Here is a 7292-nt window from a genome sequence, read left to right on the forward strand (position 1 = left end):
GTTGTTGTCGCGTGTCGGGGCAAGCCCCCGCGATCCATAGATCGATCTGTTCTGACCTACTCTACTGTCCAAGTCCTGCCACAGTTCATATGTATGTCCTCGAGCTGTTTTATCTCTACCTTTACGGTGAGGTAGTACGGGCTGGTGTTCGGCTTGAGTTGCCGCTTCGTCCCGGCCACGTGGTGGTCGGTCTGCCGCATTGCGCGATGATGGTACGGGCTCCAGCGCCTCGTCATCGTACTAAGGTAGCAATTTGCGCTTCGGATAACTTTTGGCTGGGCGCTCGAGGCCGTATTATTTGGCTGCCAGGACATGAGTCCACCTATCATTGAGCAGGTCTTGATCAACTTGAAGCTGCTGCTGCTTCTTTTTCAGGCTCCTTATAGTGGCTATTAGCCGGCGCTTGAAGCGCTCCTGCTCGAGAGGTTCCTCAGGCACGATAAAATCCTCGTTGCCGAGGCTTACCTCATCCTCGGAGAGCGGAAGATAATTGCTGTCCTTCGAGTCTTCATTTATGGCCTGTTCATTAGGGCTAACTTGCCCGTCTTCCCGTTCGTCCTGTTCGGAAGTTGGCTCAACGGGGTCTTCATTGTCTTCGGCATCTTCCAGAGTTTTGTTTTCTCCTGTGCCGGTATTGTTGTCTTTTCCACGGCATGACTTGGAGCTGCGCCGCTGACGTTGGTGCTTTGGCTGTGTCTCAGAAGGTTTATCCTCGACTGGGTATTCCTTGTCGTCGCCGCTATTCTCTTTGGTTGTATCCACCATGTACATGTCATACAAGGAAGTGGCCGTCCAGCATCCGGTAAATGGTGGGTTTTGGGCCTCGTCTTCTCCGTCATCGTCGTCCATACCGTCGATGTCTTCGAAGACGTAATCGAGCATGTCGGTTAAGTCCTCGACAGTGGCTATGAAGTGGGAGGTGGTGGGAAGCGAAATTCCCCGTCATCAACCCCTAGTTCGAACCAGATATAATTCGACCGTGAGTCCACTGCTAAGGAGAGGGTTTTTAATGAGTTCAACACATCGCCTATAGGTGAGTGGCGGAAGATGTCCGTGGCGCTGAATTCGACGACCGGCGCCTGATCGAGCTCGACGGACGTGGACGCGCGTGGTTCAGAACTTGTGGCTGGAGGCGAATCCGAGGTTCCAGTGATGCAGGTCACGCTTGACGTTGGGTCTGTGTGCGGCTCTAGCGCCGCTGAGTCTACGGATCCCATGGCGGGGTTGAGCTTCCCGTCCTCGGATGGTGCAATCTGCTCCGGATCTAGGGCCGGAGCACTTACAGGTGCTATCTCCTGGGTATGGTCCGATGACAGATTTAAGTCATGCTCATCGCGGTGGCAGGGAGCGGCTGCCGTGGGCTCGAATCCGTCGAAGATCAAGTCTCCACGGGTATCAGCAACGTAGTTCAAGCTCCCAAACCTGACTTGATGGCCAGGGGCGTAGCTGTCTATCTGCTCTAGATGGCCAAGCGAGTTGGCCCGCAATGCGAAGCCGCCGAATACGAAGATCTGTCCAGGGAGAAAAACTTCCCCCTGGACAGCATTGTTGTAGATGATTGACGGGGCCATCGAACCTCTTGAAGACGACGCAACGGAACTCTCAATGAAAGCACCAATGTCGGTGTCAAAACCGGCGGATCTCGGGTAGGGGGTCCCGAACTATGCGTCTGAGGTCGATGGTAACAGGAGACAGGGGACATGATGTTTACCCAGGTTTGGGCCCTCTCTATGGAGGTAATACCCTACTTCCTGCTTGATTGATCTTGATGAATATGTGTATTACAAGAGTTTATCTACCACGAGATCATAATGGCCAAAACCCTAGAAGTCTAGCCTGTACGATTATGATTGTGTCTATGGACTAAACCCTCCGGTTTATATAGACACCGAAGGGGACTAGGGTTGTACAAAGTCGGTTACAGAAGAAGGAATCTTCATATCCGAATGCCAAGCTTGCCTTCCACGCCAAGGAGAGTCCCATCCGGATACGGGTGAGAGTCTTCGGTCTTGTATCTTCACAGCCCATCAGTCCGGCCCATGTCAAACAGGCCGGACGCCCGAGGACCCCTTAGTCCAGGACTCCCTCAGCAAGCGCAGGCACGGAGTCCCGAGGAATCAACTAAAGGTTTCCATATGAGTGCAACAAGACCAAGACCGCTAGGATGGCAGGACGGAGGTCATCGCGGAGCCCACCGCGACGTCACCACCAGAGCCTTTTGCTGGCGTAGACTGCTTTTGTCAGGATAGCTTGTACTAGTTGTCTCCCTTTGAATTTGGCCGTTGTGGGATCCCTTCCCGCCTACATTTGGGAAGAGGACCAAGGCCACTATATAGAGGACTTAGCCACCACCATAGTGAGGGATGGATCAATTCCCACTCGAACCACATCACCAGCTCCTCGAGCTCAAGAACACCTCACCTCCTGAGGCCGTTCATCCACTGTACTAGTTCATCCTCAGCACCTAGAGGCAATCCACCACAAAGCTGGAGTAGGGTATTATACCACAAGGTGGCCCGAACCAGGACAAACCCCTATGTCTCTTGTTCTTTGGGTTCGTCGAGCTAGGTCGTGGGATCGTTGAGCGGGCAGACTGGGAATAGAGAGTTCTTCGTACGCACCCCAGATTTCGAACCTCTCAAGGGTCTCTAGAACCCTGAATCCAACATTTGGCATGCCAGGTAGGGGTTTGCCAAAGCCTCTTTTCCGTAGGTCGACGCACCACCGCTCCACTGTTTCCATGGCTGATGCTCGCCGAGCCCGTGCTGAGCGTCGAGCCACTCTCGCCACTCGCGTCGCCCAGACGGTGCCTGTTGAGGATATAGACCTGGGGGTCACCCGCCAGGAGGGCCGGGTTACTCCAAGGATCATTACCAGAAGCCCGGAGCTAAGTTTCAGGATAATGGGCCAGAGATGGGCTGAGACCCGGATATGGCTTAAGGCCCGTAGTTACAATCATTGTTATAGTAGACTTGTAGTGTAAGGCAAGTATTGTTTTAGAGCCCGAGCCGGACACTCTTATGAGCCGGTTCGGGACTCTAAGGGCTGCTGGGCGTCAGCCTCCCTATATAAAGGGACGACCCGGCAGCGGTTTGGGGACGACAACAATCTCTCCGAGAGCCGGGATAAGTGTTTAGTTCCCTGGCGATCGTAACCCTAATCAATAACACCTCGAACTGGACGTAGGCTTTTACCTTCACCGTAAGGGGCCGAACCAGTATAAACCCTCGTGTTCCTTGTCCCGCATAACCCCTTCAAGCTTCCTAGTTGCGATGGCTCCACGATTAAGTCCTAGCCCAAGGACATCCGCCGTGACAATTCCACGACAGTTGGCGCCCACCGTGGGGCGAGCGCACGGTGGATTTGAGTTCTTGAAGGGCAGCTTCGAAGGGCTCAAGGGATACGCTGTGGGCCAGATGACCAAGAGTCGTCGCGGCAGGCTCTACATCGACGACGCGGACTGGGGCCCCGACGCCGGCTCAGTGGAGTACGGGTACCGGGTCCCCTTTGGCGGAATTCATGTCTTCATTGGCAAGATTGGTGAGCCGGGCCCCGAGCCGGGTCTCTGCGCTGATCTCATCGAAACGGCTCAGCGCGCCCGATCCGCCCGGGCCCGGCCTGCCTTAAAACGCGCTTTTGTGGGATGCATCCATGGAAGGCCCTCCGATCCATCTGGGTCTGGGGATGAGGCGGACGCCGGCTCTGACGGCGAGTCGGCCGCTGATGAGTCAAACTCGTTGTACCAACTTCAAGATGGCAGGCTCATGAGTTATTCCGATGGCAACAGTATTCTGGACCTTTTTGAGCCGCCAAGTCAGGTCGGAGTTTTTATGGCTGGTACGCAGCCTGTTCAGAACCCCGCTACCGGATCAGAAAATCCGGAGCCTTCCCCGGCTCAGGTGCTGATGGATCTCACAGATAAAATGACGGCCCTGTTAACTGCCACGGTTGACCCGGCAGATCAAGCCCAGCATGACGCGGAGGTGGCACAGTTAAAATTGGATCTGATGAAAGCAAAAGAGGATCTTGCAGCAGAAGGGATCAGGCTGGCGGCGGAGCGGGCGGCTCTCGACGCCCGGGCTCAGTTGATTTAGGCGCAGTCCTTCCAACTCACGATGGATCAGAACGCGGCCAACGAGGTCATGAGAAGGAGGCATCAGAAGGCCCAGTCTCGACTCCCGCCGGTTTACGATCCGCGCAATCTATTCAACACGCCGGGTGCGGGATCCAGTAACCCACCAGGTGTCATTGCGCCCGGGTCGGGACCCCTTATTCAGCCACTAGTAATGGGGCCTCCCCAGGCGCCCCCTGCCCCGCCTCAGTATGTGCCAATACCCCCGGGTCGTTACGATAACCCGCTGGAGAACATGGTAGCAGCGGCAGCACGACTGGCGGCTCTTCCCGTTGACGGCAATTCTCCGGCAGCCGTGGAAACCCGCCGGGTCAGGGAACTCCTGCAGACGGCCCTAGCGCAGCAAGAGGCGTACTCCTACAGCCGGGACAGGATCCACTCAACTCCTCGCCCAGGCCAGAGCCCGAGCTACAGCCGGCACATGGTCTCGGCGACCGGCTCAAGTAATGTCCGACGCCATGGCCCGGCTCATGTTGGAACCTTCTACGCCGCAGACCAAGCACGGCAAGAGGCGGAGCAGGTGCCGCAGTTGACGGCTTATCAGACCCCCCCGGCTTATCCAACGGCGTCCGTTGATGTGGGTATTTCTACCAGGACCGGGGGTGTCCCTTGTTTGGTGCCGGCCATCCGTAATGAACGTTTACCTAAGGATTTCAAGGGCCCTAGGAAGGTGCCTAACTATACAGCTGACTTACAGCCTGCGGCCTGGATTGAGAGTTATGAGATGGCCATGGAACTGCTAGAGGTCAGCGAGGCGGCCATGGCCAAATATTTCACCATGATGTTAGATGGAACTGCCCGCACGTGGTTAAAAGGGCTGCCACCGAACTCCATTGGGTCTTGGACCGAGCTGAAGGCCCGGTTCATTCAAAACTTCAAGGATACCTGTAGGCAGTCTATGTCAATTGTGGATTTGACTAACTGTAAGCAGCAGGAGGGCGAGTCCACGACCCATTGGGTTCGCCGGGTCAAGGAGATCATACATTCATAAGATAAGATGGACGCCGGCTCTGCAGTCTTGATGTTAGAACAGAATTGTCGTTTTGTGCCCCTAAAGATGAAGCTTGGGCGGCTTAAACGTGACTGCACGGATATGGGTACACTAATGGCGGCTCTCGTCAAATACGCTGATTCCGATGGTACCAAGGATCCCCCTTCAGATGATGAAAGGACAGGGAAGGGAAAGAAGAACGGCAATGGAAAGAGCCCTCAGTTTAACCCGGGGAATCAAGGAGGAGGCAAGCGCAAGGCCGATGGCAGCCTGGAGTTCGTAGCCAACACCCAAGGCAACAACCAGCGACGCAAGGGGAGGCCCCCTCCCCGAGGCGGCGGGTCAGGACCTTCTCTGGAGCAGCTGTTGAATGAACCTTGTCGGAGACATGGCTCTAGAGAGAAGCCAGCGACTCATCTATGGAAGGATTGTGCTATCATGAAGGCCTTTAAAAACTACAATGGCCCGGGCGGCGGCCCAGGCGCAGGCGGCTCCGGCTCTGGCGGCTCTCATGGCCCGGGTGGCGGGTCAAATTCCGGTCCTCAGAACGGTCAAGGGGGCTTCAATCAACAGTCTGGTCAGGGTCATCAACAGCAACAGGGGGGTTATCAGACCAACCCGAAGCAACTTAGCGGTGGACAGTATCACGTGTTCACCACTAGTTTGTGCAAACGAGACGAGAAGCTTCACAAGAGGGCTGTTAATTCTGTTGAGCCGGCGGTTCCACGCTACTTACGGTGGTCGGAGCAGCCCATAGTGTGGAGTAGGGAGGATCACCCTCCCCGGGTGGATAACCCGGGCCACCTGGCCTTAGTAGTGGCTCCTCAGGTGGGAGGCTATAAATTCACAAAGGTACTCATGGATGGAGGCAGCAGTATCAACATCCTCTATTATGAGACTTTCCGTCGTATGGGGCTAGTTGATAAGAACCTCAGCCAGTCAAATACTATCTTCCATGGTGTGGTACCCGGTAAGTCGGCTTATCCAGTCGGCAAGATCGAATTGGAAGTGGCTTTTGGTGATGAGAACAACTACAGGGTGGAGAAGTTGACCTTTGAGGTGGTCAAGATAAGAAGTCCATACCATGCTATATTCGGACGGCCGGCTTACGCCAAGTTCATGGCACGGCCGTGTTATGTGTACTTACAGCTCAAGATGACGGGTCACAATGGGACCATTACAGTTCACGGCAGCCGGAAGGTGGCTCTGGAGTGTGAGGAAGGTGACGCGGCTTATGCAGAGTCTGTTTGTGCCACAGAAGAGTTGAAATTTTATAAAGACAATGTTGACCCAACAGATATGACCTCTCTGAAAAAGCCAACCACGGAGAATGAACCAGCAATGAAATTTAAATCGGCCGATGAGACTAAACTTGTTGATTTTGTTCCAGGTGACTCGTCTCAGCAGTTCAGCATCAGTGCAAATCTGGACCCGAAATAGGAAGGCGCGCTCATCGAGTTCATCCGTGAGAATAGGGACATCTTTGCATGGAAACCTTCTGACATGCCAGGTGTACCTAGAGAACTCGCTGAGCACACTCTCAATGTGGATCCAAAATTTAAGCCGGTCAGACAGTTCCTTCGACGGTTTAACGAAGAGAGGCGGAAGGCTATTGGTGAAGAAGTGGCCCGGCTTTTGGCGGCTGGGTTCATTGTTGAGGTTTTTCACCCAGAGTGGTTGGCTAACCCGGTGCTCGTACTTAAAAAGAACGGCACCTGGCGGATGTGTGTGGACTACACGGACTTGAACAAGGCGTGTCCGGCTGATCCTTTTGCTCTCCCCCGTATCGATCAAATCATTGACGCCACGGCAGGTTGTGCACGCTTAAGTTTCTTGGATGCTTATTCCGGGTATCATCAGATTAAGATGGCAGTTAAGGACCAGGAGAAGACGACGTTCATCACTCCCTTTGGAGCCTTCTGCTATGTGTCTATGCCCTTTGGACTCAAGTGTGCACAGGCGACTTACCAGCGTTGTGTGCAGAATTGCCTTCATAAGCAGATCGGGCGCAATGTTCACGCTTACGTGGACGACATTGTGGTTAAATCCATCAAGGAGGAAACCCTGATAGATGACTTAAGGGAAACCTTCGACAATCTCCGGGTCTATAAGATGATGCTTAACCCGGCCAAATGTGTTTTTGGTGTTCCTGCAGGCAAACTATTGGGC

The sequence above is a fragment of the Triticum aestivum genome, chromosome 4D (assembly GCF_018294505.1).
Source record: "Triticum aestivum cultivar Chinese Spring chromosome 4D, IWGSC CS RefSeq v2.1, whole genome shotgun sequence".
Classification (NCBI taxonomy): domain Eukaryota; kingdom Viridiplantae; phylum Streptophyta; class Magnoliopsida; order Poales; family Poaceae; genus Triticum; species Triticum aestivum.